At 43.6% G+C, this 15,297-nt stretch overlaps 1 long non-coding RNA gene across 1 annotated transcript in view; it reads left to right on the plus strand.

Annotated features, from left to right (window-relative positions):
* LOC115569998 (uncharacterized) overlaps nt 1-15,297 on the plus strand; it is a 21,302-nt gene continuing 6,005 nt past the window's right edge. The window contains exons 1-2 of the long non-coding RNA XR_003981658.1: nt 1-189; nt 5,593-5,793. This is a non-coding gene — a long non-coding RNA (uncharacterized LOC115569998). The remainder of the gene's footprint in view (nt 190-5,592; nt 5,794-15,297) is intronic.

The following is a 15,297-nucleotide window of genomic DNA, read 5'->3' on the forward strand; positions in this document are numbered from 1 at the left end:
TGTTATCTTACACAGTTTCTGCTCTGGCGTTCATTAAATTAAAGCCAGTTTCATATTTATAGATGCTGCAGTATAAGAAGAATGTCATGAATATTAGTCTTTGAATTCTGAACACGATTCGTCTCCGGTTGGTGAACAGGCACGTTCCCGCCGCCTGAACGGCAGCTCAGCTCTGGTGTGTGGCAGAAGGTGAGTTAGCCTCGATTATTTTAACCTCCTATAAGTGCGAATTAATACACGACTGATGGGTTTTAATGAATGAGCTGTGCTGTGAGCTTATAGCGGGTCACCTCGGAACACAAACCGGCATCATGCCGGGTCACACTGCGCTTCATTTCCCGGTTAAATGTCCTTGTTGTGGGTCAGCATGTTAGCTGCTCTGCTACAAACACTCTGACAGAAGTGCAGATATTAAGACAGCTTGTTCTAAGTGTGATAAAGAGTTGAAGCAGAGACAGAAACACTGCTGATGACACCTGAGAGGAATCTTTAACGTGTCTGTGAGTTGTCTCGTGTTGTTGGTGTCATTGTGTGCACGTGTGTGACCTCTCTGACAGGTTATCCAACAGGTAACAGCTGATCTCAGACATCACACTGAACCTCCTGAAGCCACGTGTGCTCAATAAATAAGCATCATAAACATTACATTGGTCCAAACAGCACAGCTATAGTTCCAATATTACATTGTTATGGTATAATATGATGTGAGACAATTTGTGGGGATGGATTTTGGGTCAGGTGGAGTCTTTATCTGGTTTTAAAGGCTGCAATACAGTAAAGGGAACTTAAAAGGCTGTTCTACTTCTTATCTTTACCCTTGATTCATTATATCCACATTATTGATGATTATTGATCAGAAATCTCATTGTGTTCATATTTTGTTAAAGTCCCAACAGTAGGGATGCATCAGACATAACAAACAGATCAATTATCAACCCAATGATGGAAAATGTACATTATCCGTGATTGGACGATAATACAAAGTTAAAGCTTTTGTTGATTTAACAAGTGTAGCGTCTCCACACAGAAGTTGGCAGTATGCACCTTTAACGTAGTTCTGTGAGCAGCCAATAATAACACAGAAGAAGAACAACAACAACAACCACGCTGATGTCATGCTCATTATGTCAAACTGCTGCTGCTGTGTAGAGCAACGCAACGTAGACAGGAGCCGCACATGTCGTCACTGGTGTATATCAAGTAAACATCTATGTTCACTAAGTTTGAGCCTCTCTTACACTGTGTGCATGAAAGAAAGCATTAAATGTTGGTTTCTATTATCGGTTATTTTATCGGTATCGACTGTAAGTGTCAGATAATTATCAGTCATCATATCTACACAAAGCTTCAGTGATGATTCAGCAGATTGGATTTGCGCCCTGACTGTTGCAGCTGTCCTGCAGAAACAATCAGTCAACCAACAGAAAATTAATCAGCAACGATTGTGATAATTGATTAGTCAGTTAAAATCATCGACCAAGCAAAAATAAGAATCATTCACTGGCATCTTAGACTGTGGTCAAATATTAAATCTCCAGGCGAACGTGTCGGACATCTTTCACTGTTTCCTGACATTTTCCTGAGTGAAGGCATTAGAACCTCGAGTGTCGAGCTGAAGGACAGTTTCTGTTCTCACTGGTGGAGTCTGACCTTTGACCTCTGGGTCAGTTTGAGTCAGCTGGGAGGAAGTGATGTCAGAGTGAAACATGATGAGGAAACAGAGGAGTTGACATTTCTGTCCCGAGTGGAGATTTGTCTTGTTAGAGAGGACCACGCACACACACACACACACACACACACACACACACACACACACACACACACACACACTCCAACATCAGGCTCTCTGATGTCAGCTGATTTTAGTGTGTGTGTGTGTGTGTGTGTGTGTGTGTGTGTGTATATACAGTATGCTCTTTAGCAGTAGATGTGTGAAAGGTCAGAGACACATCCTGTTTGTTGATGTCCTGCTGTCTTTTAGTGTAAAGGTCAATGGTACTGCTGTGTGTGTGTGTGTGTGTGTGTGTGTGTGTGTGTGTGTGTGCTGGTAAAAACTCAGTTGATATCATTGATTGTCTTGTCTGTCGTTCTGGTCCAATGAGGCAGTGTTTAGTGTGTGTGTGTCGTGTTGTACATCTGTCTTTGTGAGGATCGTTTGAAGCACAGAGTGAAAGTGAAGTGAGGTCGTCTTCTTCCTCAAATACTGATTGTGATTCCCAAACAGGGCTACAATTAGCAATTATTTTCACGGCTGATTAATCACATCATTTTGTAGATTAATTGATCATTTCAGTTGCCCAGAGCTAAAATTAAGATTTTCAAAATGCTTATCTTTTTTGATCAACAGCCCAAAACCCCAAAATATCCTTTTTAATCCTTCACAATTCTGAACCCAACTGGAGGTTATCGTCCAGTACAGGGGAGCTATTGGAAACCATCGTATGTAAGATTTGTACAAATGTTCAAGATTTTGTTTCGAAGGTTGATGAGAAGGCTCATTGCTGATCGACCCGAGCTGCAGATCCAATGAATAAAATATTTAATGACCTGGTGATGAGACTCATCAATCAAGTCTTTTTCTCCAGAAAGTTACGTTTTGTCTCTTTAAGAAAGAAACGTATATACTGTGCTGATTTACATGTGAGGAACAGCAGCTTACGTTCATTGATTATTTAAATCTCCCGACACACCGACAGGATCAGTCGGAAACTAATCTGGCCTCCTCGACACAACCAAAAGGTCAAACACTCAGTTCAGGTTTGTTGGAGTAAAGCAGCTGTCCTCCTGATAAAGCCTGAGCTCCATCAGAGCAGCCTAAAAATATTTATTTCAGAATTCTATTTCCTCTGGAGAGTTTCCTCTGTCCTGTGAAGTTTAACTACAACTTTTAATTTTGCCGCTAAAGTCTGCCATTGTATTTGCTGCAGTGATATTACTGCATTATTTATCTCTCTATAAAAGCAAGAAATCTCTGTCTGTCTGTCTGTCTGTGTGTGTGTGTGTGTGTGTGTGTTCCTCAAATATCTCTGCGGATCAGGATCACACTGACCTGAGACTTTCAACATGGCTGCTGCGTGGTTCAGTGGTGTGCAATAAGCATTTGTTTGGACTGCAATGATAGCGTGAATAAATTATTTCATAAATGCTTTACAAATTCTGCAAGCATTGTCCACCGGAGCCACCACAGTCACGTGCGCACCAGAGTCAATCACTGCAGAGCTCAAGCCCACGACATACCTTAAAAACAAGCGGATTTATACCTGCAGTGGCGCGAGCTGGACCGGGATTTTGCTGGTGGTTCGGTTCTGTTCTGTGCATCTAAACTGACTGTTGTGGATTAATGAGATTAAACAAGTCCAAGTCTGTTCGGGTCTGAGGAGATCCGGAGACGCGCGGACAACAAAGTGGGATCGGAATCTGTGGATGTTCGTGTGTAGCTAGCGCTAGCTGCTAGCTAGCGCTAGCTACACGGCTCACCTCCCGAGTCGACGGAGCGGACGCACTGACACGTCCAAAACCGGATTTAGGGTAAATAATGTCCAACACGCTTTTTCGCGAACATTGCCGTTACGTTTGCTTTGTGTCTGGTGCAGGAAGAAACAGTAAAAATGTGCTTTTGTCACGAAAGTGTCCAAGCAGCAAGTTTGGTTGTTGAGGAACAGGAAGATGGGAGGGACATCGGCGGATGATTGACAGCAGCAGTGATGTGTTGGAGACGGCGACAGATATAGCGAGAGTTGAGAGATTTGTGACATATAGTGTGTTTGGAGTGTATAGTTAGTGTGTTATGTAGTGTTTGGTGTGGTGTGTTTAGTGAGTAGTGGAGTCGTGTTGTGAGGCAAACCAAGGAGGAGACGGCTGAATGTGGAACAGGCAGGAATGAGCTGAGGAGCCTGAGGCATTGCCTGCATTTAAATGTAAATAGTTACACATAACTTTGTAAATTTCAAAAACTTATGCACCAGTTTAGTAAACAACAATTTATATTTGCATTATAACTAATGCAATTGGTTCATTAAACATATTTGTGGTTTTCACAGTAAAAAAACAAACTTTTTCTACTCTGATTTTATGTTATTTTGTGATTTTAGGTCCATAGTGTTAATATAGTACCTTAAAATGAAAAAATAACTGTACAGTCACACATGTGAGGTTGTGCTAAAAATAATTACACCAAGTAAGGCAAGGTAAATAGTTTTTAAGGTGACATATAATGGTATAATCAAAAGTAGTCAAAAACAGCCAATTATATCCCTGACGTCCCACCTTCAAACACAACCTCATTTGGCCATCCATGAAAAAGCTACTTAACCTCCCACTTTTCTATAGGAATACATGCTTCCTACGGGCACTGCACTAGTTATTAGTAAAAGCAGACTCTCTTATTAATGTCTCTTAATGCAAAGAAATAGTTTGGAGTAAAGCAGCTGTCCACGATATTTGCTGCAGTGACATTATTGTGCTTAAAATGTGTAAAAGCACAGCTCTGGAGCCACAAAAAGCTTTAAACTACTATTTTCACACATGTAGTTGTTCACATTAAGACCTGGAAAAACTGCCCTTTAATCAGTTTGTTAGTTCTGTCCAAATCTGAGATACATTTATCAGTTTACCATCAAAAAAAGGAAGAAAAGCTGCATATTTATACAATGCAGAAGCTAGAAACAGATAAATGTTTGGCACTTCAGCTTAACAAATAACATAATCGATTAATCAGTAATTCAATTAGTTAATTTTGGTCAACTGGTTAATCAGTGAAGACGATTAGAGTCACAACGTGAGGGACACCCGCCTGCTTTTCACTCGTCCAAACAGCTCTGGAGATCCCTCAACAAATACTCTCATCACTGTCAGTATTTATCAAACAGAATATACAACTGTGCTTTATCCTGTCGGGGAGTGTGTGTGTGTGTGTGTGTGTGTGTGTGTGTGTGTGTGTGTGTGTGTCCCTGCAGAGGCAGCTGACTGATGACTGATGGCTCTGCAGGAACGTCAGATCAATAAAGGAGGATTTCCTTCAGTCCCAGCTGACTGGACGAAGTCTCTCCGTCTAATCGGAGCTTTCAGTCAGTTTCCTCCACATCACCAGACGCTGCTGTCAGTGTCGCCGTTCACACCAGAGCCCCTAAATGCTTTTTATTCAGTCTCAATCCAATGTCACATCTGCTTCTTCACTATCAGAGACCAACTGAGAAAACAGCCGTGTGTTTTCTCTGAGATAGAGACGTCTTGGCAGGATTTCTCTCAGGATTTCAAATGAAGCTTCTCTTGGTAGTTGTTGATAAAGAAGATGAACCTGAATGAAAGAGTGTGTGTATGAATGATGTAATGGAACGCAGCCACAACTACCTGACACAAATGTCCCGCCATGTTTTCTCTCATAGTCGTGCACAGCTTTGCTTTTGGTGGACTGTTTCTTTACAGTGAGATTCTGCAGGTTGTCAGTAAACTTGTGGAAGTGGACGAAGTGAGAACTCGTTCCAGACGGTTCTGGTCGTGTTGACAGGACTCTGTTTGATGTGAGCAGCTTGTTTCTCTCCGCTGTGAGCTGCAGATTGAGTTTTCTGTCTTCTTTCTGCCTGGTGGATCAAGGCCCCCGACGTCCCCCCATCGATCGCTTCCTCCCGTGTTCAGACCAGCGGAAGAATCCGTCTGGGACACATCAGGCCGTGACCCGTCCATCCAGCCGCCTGACCCTCCGTCCATACATCCGCCCAGCCATCCATCGTCTCTGTTCCAGTCCTCCGGTCCGGATCAACAAACTCTTCTGCACCGCTCGTTCCACAGACTGAGGTAGGTGATCAGGCGTGTGTGTGTGTGTGTGTGTGTGTGTGTGTGTGTGTGTGTGTGTGTGTGTGTGTGTGTGTGTGTGTGTGTGTGTGTGTGAGATCTCTCACTGTGTTGAACATCGTATTGATCCCTGCTGTTTCCTCTACATTTCCCTTTAAGTTAAAATACATTCAGCATCAAGATTTTGTGACGTGGCAGATATTTCAAATTAATTTTTTTTCCCTGTTTCGTTCGTAAAAAAACTAAGAATTAAAGAGAAATCGTTAATAAGAAGGAGTGACGGCTCATAACGGAGAAAAACGAGGACAAAATACCACAACAGGTTAACAAATGATGTTGGGAAATACCAAAAATACTGAATAAAACATGACTGACTTGCAATTTCAAACTAGTTTGAAAATGTTCTCATTCCAGACATTTTTTGTACACGTCGTCGCAACAACAACAGCAGTATTTCTATTTATTTCTGAATGAATATTTCACCTCCCTGACCTCCCTCTCACTGCATAAAGACACATTTACGAAGCTTTCCTGGGATTTAAGCTTTATTTGGTTTTTAATGTCACTCTCGGTCTGAGGAAACTGAAGTCACGCAGCAGATGTAAACAAACCCGACCTCGGCTTTAATTGGCAGCAAAATGCAAATATAGTCAGAATGAGGCGACGCTTTGATGTGTCGGAGAGGAGCTGGAGAAAGTCCAAATCAAGGGCTACAGCGACTGGACCGAAGGGAACATCTGTGCTGATGATTCATAATGTTTATGGTGACAAAGTTAGAGTCCTGTAGAGGGCCAGCGACACACACAGCTGCAGGAAATCAATCGTCAGAGTTATGGATGAGCTGCATCCATTAAACAGCAGGTTGTAGTTGTACAGTAATAAACACAAAACCCACAATAATTAAGAGCAGGTGTTTAAAGAGGTGTGAACGCTGTGATGACATCATTTACATTTAATTTCACAGTCACCTGCAGCACGTTCAACACGTTGCAGTGAGACTTTAGGACAGTTGACAGTTTAGGTAGAAGGTCAAATTAGATTCTGTGGACACACAAGAAACAAAACCGATGGATGGATGCAGAGTTCAGACCTCAGACGGACAGAATCAGGCGCTGCGTTCCATTTTATGTTGCTATGCTACTAGCATGCTGGTCCTACAGGTGATCATTTGTCCACATCTATCATAAATTTGACAATAAACAAGCAGGTTGTGACCAAATTTTGCAGATTCAAGATTGACAGAGAGTCAGAGAGGAAGGAAGTCTGAGAACCAGACCCAACAGAACCAGAGGAAACCTTTAGAACATTACAACTGTTTGACGTGATGTTTATTAAAACAAATTGGTTCCTGATTTGTTCCTGCTCTTTGTAACATTTCTGTAGTTCCTCACACTGTCGACAGTCAACGTTTACATTTGGCTTCTCTTTGCTTTGCTTCTTAAACTCGGTTGGTGTCGGGGAAATTCAGTCGTCTTTTTAATCAGGAAACCTCCCTGATTTTGTAATGAGACGCAGACACTCACACACAGAGATGTATCAGCGTTGGATGTCTGCCTGTGGTCTAAATTAACCCAGCTGCCTGTAAGTGAGGGATGGAGGGAGGAGAGGAGATCAGAGCTGCAGCCTTCATTAGCTTTCATTAATAACGGAGGGGCTTCCACGTCCAGCTCGCTGCGTCTGCCTTCGCCTGTAATTACAGCCCGCTGCAGACTTCAGCATCATCTCTGAGTCTCATCACACCGCGGCTCGCTGTAGTCACCTCGCGTTCGACGGCCGCTGCTGCAAATGTGTGGAAAAGTGAAACCCTACGAGAGCACTGGTGGTCCAGACGGACAAACAGCTGCAGGTTCATCAGTACCAGAACCAACAACACAATCTGACCTCATACACTGCAGTGATAGAAATATCAGTTATAGCCACTTTAAGAGTTTAATCAAATTACTGCGCAGCAAAGTTTCCACGTAATTGGATGAAGTTGAGAGTAAAAGAGGCCCCGGAGCTGGTCTCAGCCCCGGGGCCTCCCGGCAGGTCAGTCTGGGATTCCACTACACTGCAATCAACTCCACCAATCAGAGTCAAGGTTAGGCTATTATCAGATCTACCAATTAAAAGTTCAGTAATGAAAAAAAAAAAAGCAGCTCAGCAGTGAGTTATGTTTTACTGCCTGACTCTGAATTCATTAGTGCTTCATTTGAATAATAAAACACTAAAACCCGACCGGGATTAAATTTGTATATGAGGGCAGAATCTGTAGAGTTACAGCTGAGGTGATTAACGGACTAATGGCTGCTTTCAGTGGCATCGCATTTGCATTAGTGTATGTTGTGTCTCTTGGCTTCCTTCCTGGTCTTGTTGTCTGTCTTAAAGCAGCTCCGGCTCGGCAGTCGGTTCTGAACGCCGAGATGGTTTTCTACCTCGATGTCAGTCCAGTGGAAAGAGCCAGGCAGAGCAGAGAGGCGCTGAGTGAAGTTAGAAATGGAGTTTCATGTGAGGGAGTGTTAATCCAGTGTATCTAACAGATATGTGTTTCTGTTAATTAGCCTACTTTAATTGATATAAAAAGGCAAAATAATAGGAACACAAATTCAGCATTAACTTGCTGCGAAACGATCCGATAGTTGAATCATCACCTCTCTCCACAAAAACCTGGACTTGATAACCTTCAGGCAGAGAGGATTTGTTGCAGGACGGTTGCATCAGTGTTTGCTACAAAAAGTGCCTAACAAACTGGTTCTTAGCAAAAATTTGTTCTGCAACAGCAAATGTTTCGATAATCGATTGATATCTTTTTTATGTTGTTATTCACAAAACAAAATGTAATCCTCGTCTGCTTGTACAAAACTTTTTCAACCAGCGTTCAACCACGACAGTTAATAAATTAACGAAGAATGGCAGTAAGTTTATATACACACCTGATTTGTTTTCATCCATTTAATTCCTGCATCTGTCCATTTATCTGGATCCATACCAAAGGTTAGTTGGGTCTGTTCTCCAAGAACAACCAGCAGACCAAACAACCGAACAACCAACTAATCAAACAACTAATCAAACAACCAGCAGACCAACAAAACAACCAACCAAACAAACAACCAAACAACCAAACAACCAACCAACCAAACAACCAAACAACCAACCAAACAAACAACCAACCAACCAAACAACCAACCAACCAACCAACCAAACAACCAACCAAACAACCAACCAACCAAACAAATAACCAACCAAACAACCAACCAAACAACCAGCTAATCAACCAACCAAACAACCAACTAATCAACCAACCAACCAATCAAACAACCAACTAATCAACCAACCAACCAATCAAACAACCAGCAGACCAACCAACAAACAATAAAACCAACCAACCAACCAATCCGACTGTGGTCATGATGCACCACTGTTATGAAGAGTTGTGCATCATCCACATAAGTGTGTTGGGAGATGTTATCATCTCCCAACACACTTATGTAGGTTAAGATGTTGAGTAGAAGAGACGCTCGAGAAGCTCCACATGTGATTTAGATTTTACGAATGTCATCTAAAACAACATAAAAGTGCAGCTAAAGCTAAAGCATTAGCCTTATATCAGCGGTGTTAGCTCTGTGGAAAGTGGAGGTAATAAGACGTGTCCGTATCCATGTGGACTGGGCCTTAGACGACAAACAGCGCCGAGAGTAAAACGTGGGAAAGACAGAGAGAAGCTCCAGAATCACACGGTTAAAGAAGATGTTGTACTCTCATGATACGCTCGACTTAATCCCAACATCAGTCCTGACAAAGTGTCCGGCCTCCTCCATCTTCCTCCTGATGAATAAATCCTGACCTCCACTCAGCTAATGTTGTCGTTAACGAGGTCCAGGCAGGCGGCTCCGTCTCAGATAATGTGGTTAGTGCTGTACGCCAGGGGTCCGACCTCATTTACAACCCCACCAGGAACAGCAGGGACAGGTGATTAAGGTTCCACAGAAGATAATCGGCCTCCTGGGTAATGTAGTTCAGAGTCCGAGACCTGAAGTTTATCTGAATGACAGATTTTCTCAGCCGGCAGAGGGAAAGTTTTCTGCTCTGTTGTCGGACTCAAAGCGAAACTGGAGGAGAGTGATGAAGGTTGGACGGAAAGGAAACACACCTGCTGGTAAAGTGTGTGTGTGTGTGTGTGTGTGTGTGTGTGTGTGTGTGTGTGTGTGTGTGTGTGTGTGTGTGTGTGTGTGTGTGTGTGTGTGGGGGCAGCAGATGGTACGGTGAGCTTCTGGGATCAATCGTCATTCAGAGTCGATGGGTTTTTGCTGTTAACTGCAAACATTCCTCATCGCTGCTCCGGCCGACCTCTTTTTAATCTCCTTCCTTTATTGGATGAAACGGTTCTGTGTGTTTGTAACGAACTGACGAGAACAGTCGACATCTGTGACCGCGTTCAGCTCGCACAGATTACCAACATGTGCGTCTGTCTTCTTCCGCTCTGTGACCTCAGTTTTACATCATCTAATTAGACGTTCAGCTACGTCAGAGTCACATTTTGAATTCTTGAATCGACTCGTTTTTTATAATATTTTACTGTAGGAGCTCCGAATAAGTGACAAGACATGAATACACTTTACATTACGAACATCTTTTCTGCATCTTTCTTTGCAAATTGGGTTGCAAAAGGCAGTAAAACATGACGTCCTTCACAGAATCGTCCTGGATAAAACGATGTTATTGAAACATTGGTCACGTTAACCTGCAGGACTACACGACTGGGTGTGTTTGTGAACTTTCTTTACGTTTCTTAAAGACTTCACACTTCTTTCAGGTTCATTTAGATGTTTTATCTTGTGAGAATCTGAATGAATTACCTGGATAGTTTTAGGAAAAAATCGTGTCTGGAAAAACTCTGTCTCCTGGTCATAAACATGTAATGTTGACGTGCTGATGTGGTGTGTAGCCTCAGACGTTTACAAGTTTACATTTACCACATTGTTGTCCTGTTTTCATGTAGAATAACCTGTTGCATCTGTTCCAGCCCTCCGACATCTAGCATAAAATGTAGCAGTAAGTCAAGAGAACGTAAATGGAGTGTAAACTGGACAGCTGAGCAACAACCACAGAGTATAAATGCTTCTGCTTCCTGTTTACACCAGCAGATGATGAGTGAGAGAGGCCTCTTCTCGTCTGGGAGGAGGATGTTCGGAGGATGGAGATCACTGACAGACACGTTGTTCACAGCTCTGAAGGATGCGTTCGAGGTCTGACTGATTCCTCTGACTCCTCCTTTCCTTCTCACTCATAGATTAGCAAACAGAAGTCATAAATCTGCCAGTCTGAGTTGAGCTGAGGTGATTTTGCGTCCTGAAGTGTGTTCTGAGCGTAGCTGGACTGAAGCAATGACCCGGCCGGGCATGCTAACTGTATTAGCGACAGACAGTGTTAGCATTTGTTCTGCTGTCAGTGAAGACAAATTAGCTGCTGCGCTAATTGTTGGAGCTGCGGAGGATTTACAGGACATCTGTGTGTGTGTGTGTGTGTGTGTGTGTGTGTGTGTGTGTGTGTGTGTGTGTGTGTGTGTGTGTGTGTGTTCGCAGCCCTTTGCTGTCGAAAATATCACCCAGGATGTCAAATTGATTTCTCTGGCGTGAGTTAGTGTGCACACCCTTTCTACTGCCTGTGTGTGTTTGTGTCCTCCATCTGTTCTAGAAAGCCCTTCCTGAACCTGCTGAGCCCACCAGACCTTACTCTACACACACACACACACACACACACACACACACACACACACACACACACACACACACACACACACTGAGCTGCTCTCTTATGTAACATCGAAACACTTCCTGGACTCGTCTCACAGACTCCAAACGTTTCCAAGATCTTCGGTGCGTTTCCAAACTGCGGATCAGTTAAACTGTGGCGGTGATTCATTCTGTCACTTCACTGCAGCCGGCCGACACACGTGTTGATGAATGAAGTAGGCGGCTGCAGATAATCAACCAAACAACATTTAAAAGTCCTGTGGAAGAAAATTAGACGAAAACCTGAATCTGTGTTTTTATTTCAGCTTGAAAACAAGAACATGGTTAATCATGGTTTCATTTGAATCCTCGTTATCTGAACATAAGTGGATGGTGGAGCGATCGATATCGTTGGGATCACGTTCAGACCGATGTGATGAACGATAGAAACACTGACAGCCAATCAGAATCACTCTGAATGTACTGGCCGTCCATCAGCTCGATTTCTTACAACGTCTGCATCGACAGCTACCTTCAAACCAGGTGAAGTGTCGATACAGCGCCAGTGAAACCTTCTTTTCTTTTCCTGGAAGGCCGTCGCTGCTTTAACTCCTTGTTAAGTGTCCATCATACATGTCGTCGTCATAGAGACAGGATGTTTGTGGACGCGGGTCCTTGGTTTCCAACTCGCTCTGTCACAATGTCGGATTTTCACTGGACGATTATCAAAAGAACTCAAGATAACGATCTTGTCGTGATATCAGTTGTAATCTGGAAACAGAAACAGGACCTCAGATCTCCACGTGTGAGCTGAAAGCAGTGGATTCTGTGGATTCTGTGGATTCTGTCTTGGTTTCCTCAAATTGGAAAGATTTTTAATAATGCAGAAGTGTATGTATTATTTATTATAGTTGGCAAATATCAAGAAAAATGGGAAAACCAGCATCATGTCTCGACATCGTCTGACTTCCTGTCTTTGACCCGCTGGTTCAGACATAAATCTTTTACTCTCAAACAGTTTTCAGTCATTTTCAGCTGCTCACTGTAGTTTTCACCAGAGAGTCCGTGTCGGTCGCCGCCGCCACAGACGGAGACGTTTCGACTTCTGGTGACAAACATCCGCTGTTCACCTGGAAACGTCTCCAGCCGTCTTTACAACATCCGGCTGCAGTCAGACATTTGGCTGTAATAACAGTTTCTGGACATTAAGTTTATCATGTTGACATAAGCGTCACTTCTTTACGGCCTTTTCTTTTCCTCTGATGAACAGAAGTCCTCTGTTACTGTGTCAGTCTGCTGGTCTGTCAGCTCTTCTCTCTGCAGGCTGGGAAGCTCCACGACAAAGCAGAAGTTAAACATTAAAGCACCTGGTTCCTGCTCATTACGTCTTCACACTGCAGCATCTAAATCCATGTTTTATGACCTGCGAGGCCTCGAGGGGTCCGTGCAGCCTCCTGTCTGTATCAGAGCCGGGAACTGTGGGTAAAAACTGTGAAAATGAGACATCGGGCTGCTAATAAGGAGGCAGCAGAGTGTGTCGGCAGCCGGAGATCAGCTGTGTGGAGCCGCTCAGCTGCTTTGTTCTCGTTCACAGGTGTCGCGGCTGCAGTGTGTCCTGTATGTAAATATACAGTGTGTGTCTGTGTGAGGGATTGTGTGTTTAGTCTGTTAGAAGCTGCCACAACTCAACAGTGACTCCAACACGACTGTGCTGAAGCAACTAGCTGCTGTTAGCAGGTAGCTCAGTTAGCCGTGGAGCTAACTGATCTTCTGGTCTCCAGGATGACTTCACGTCTGTTTAGGTTGGATTTTCTTTTCCTCTCCTGTCACAACACTGTGATTGAGCCGTGGTCAGGGTTAGAAACACATCATGGTCTGCATTAAAATACCTGTGCTGGTCTCTACGATCACAGATGGAAAGATCACATGGTGTCCTGAAAACTATCCAGCGGTGCGGTCAGACGTTTGGCCGCCTTCTTGGCTGTAGTTACGCGATTATTTCAACCTGAAAAGCTACGTTTGGTACAGTTGTCATCTCTGGACGCATCTGTACTATTTTGATTCATTCAGTGCCATAAAAGTTTGAAACCTCGTCTGACAAGGCTGCAAACTGAAGAAGAAGAGAAAGCGAGCGTTAACCCAACCAGGGCCAGACGCCACTGACTCCACTTATTAACAGGAAACGCAGCTCTGTGAGCAAAAACGTAATCCACACTCCAAGATGCAAAGTCTCTCAGTGGACAGGATGTAAGCTAAAGGAGGACCAGAGAGACGGAGGAGAGAACGAAGGCAAACGGAGCTTTAATTATAACGAGAGCCGAACTGAAGAATCCCACACAGGACGACCACGTGATGTTCAAATCACCAAACCTCCTTCAGAGAAACAACCTCTGCACACATGAGGCTTTCAGAAAACCTGTGAACGTCCACCGGTCGCTCGCTCGCCCTCGTTAAACCGTTTCCTCGCCGTCTCTCTGATACTGAGCCAGGAGAGACGTCCGGTCTGCAGAGGAGACGAGGAGACGAGGATCAGAGTCCAGCTCTGCTCCCAGAATATATCTCCACGCTGTCTTTCTACAATGGCAGCAGTTTCTTTCTGAAGAGCCCGGCTCTGTAACCAGCCTGTTCTTTATGAAAGTGAAAACCCGGAGCACATTTATCTGCTGTATATTTAATACACGTTTGAAACAGGCTTTTGATTTCATCGCTGCAGGTTGAGTAAAACCTGCGAGTGAAAATATGTCATAAATTCTGCAGATTATTCGGTTTCAGACGAGGTAACCGTCACTGCTTCCCTCGGACGAGAGGCGACAGTGTTTTGCAAAACATCCGTATTAATTATGGCTAATATGTTGTGTTAAATATGAGGATATATTCAGGATCTCACTGTTTGTATCATATGTGAAGCAGCTACAGTATAAAACCCTCAGTTCAACAGTCTCAGTGTGTCTGCAGTTATCGCTCCCCGCTGTGCTGAAAACATCATCTCACAAATCATTTTACATTTCAATACAAACACTGTGTGTGTTTTCAGCTGCAGCAGATGCTGTAAAGGAGCTGAAATGTGTCAGAATTGTTCTATTAGCAATATTGTATAATTATCAGCAGTCGCACCCGGAGGACGCGCCGTGAGTGGGTGACGGCTAAACGAGGAGAAATGAGATTTCTGCTTCTGTCGAATCCCCGAACGCTGAAAATATGAATTGCAAAGCTGCAAAATTAGCCAAAAATACCCTGACTGTGTGTGTGTGTCTGTGTGTGTCTGTGTGTGTGTGTTTGTGTGTCTGTGTGTGTGTGTGTGTGTGTCTGTGTGTGTCTGTGTGTGTGTGTGTGTGTCTGTGTGTGTGTCTGTGTGTGTCTGTGTGTGTCTGTGTGTGTGTTTGAGGCATTTTCAGTTTCCAATTTGCTCTCTCTCCAACGTCTCTTAAGCATATGTTGACTCTGTCGCAGCCAGGATTCACTCCTACACACTTCCTCTGTGTGTGTGTCTGTCTCTGTCTCACACACACACACACACACACACACACACACACACACACACACACCCTCCCGGCAGTGCGAGTTAACAGGTGTACAGGTGTCTCTCTCTCTTCAGGTGAAGATGACCTCAGCTTATTTTTAATCACATGAACCTTGAAGTGATTTTAAGTCTGTTTGTTGATGTTTCCGTCCTCTAAGTGTCGAAGTGTTCAGGAGGTGACGCTCCCGATCACACGCTTCATTTCCTATAGATTCTTCACAATAAAAGTCCTTTTATTTTGAAGCAGCAGCAACTCAACACAATGAGACATTAGAA

This window comes from Sparus aurata, chromosome 19 (genome assembly GCF_900880675.1).
Source record: "Sparus aurata chromosome 19, fSpaAur1.1, whole genome shotgun sequence".
Taxonomy (NCBI): domain Eukaryota; kingdom Metazoa; phylum Chordata; class Actinopteri; order Spariformes; family Sparidae; genus Sparus; species Sparus aurata.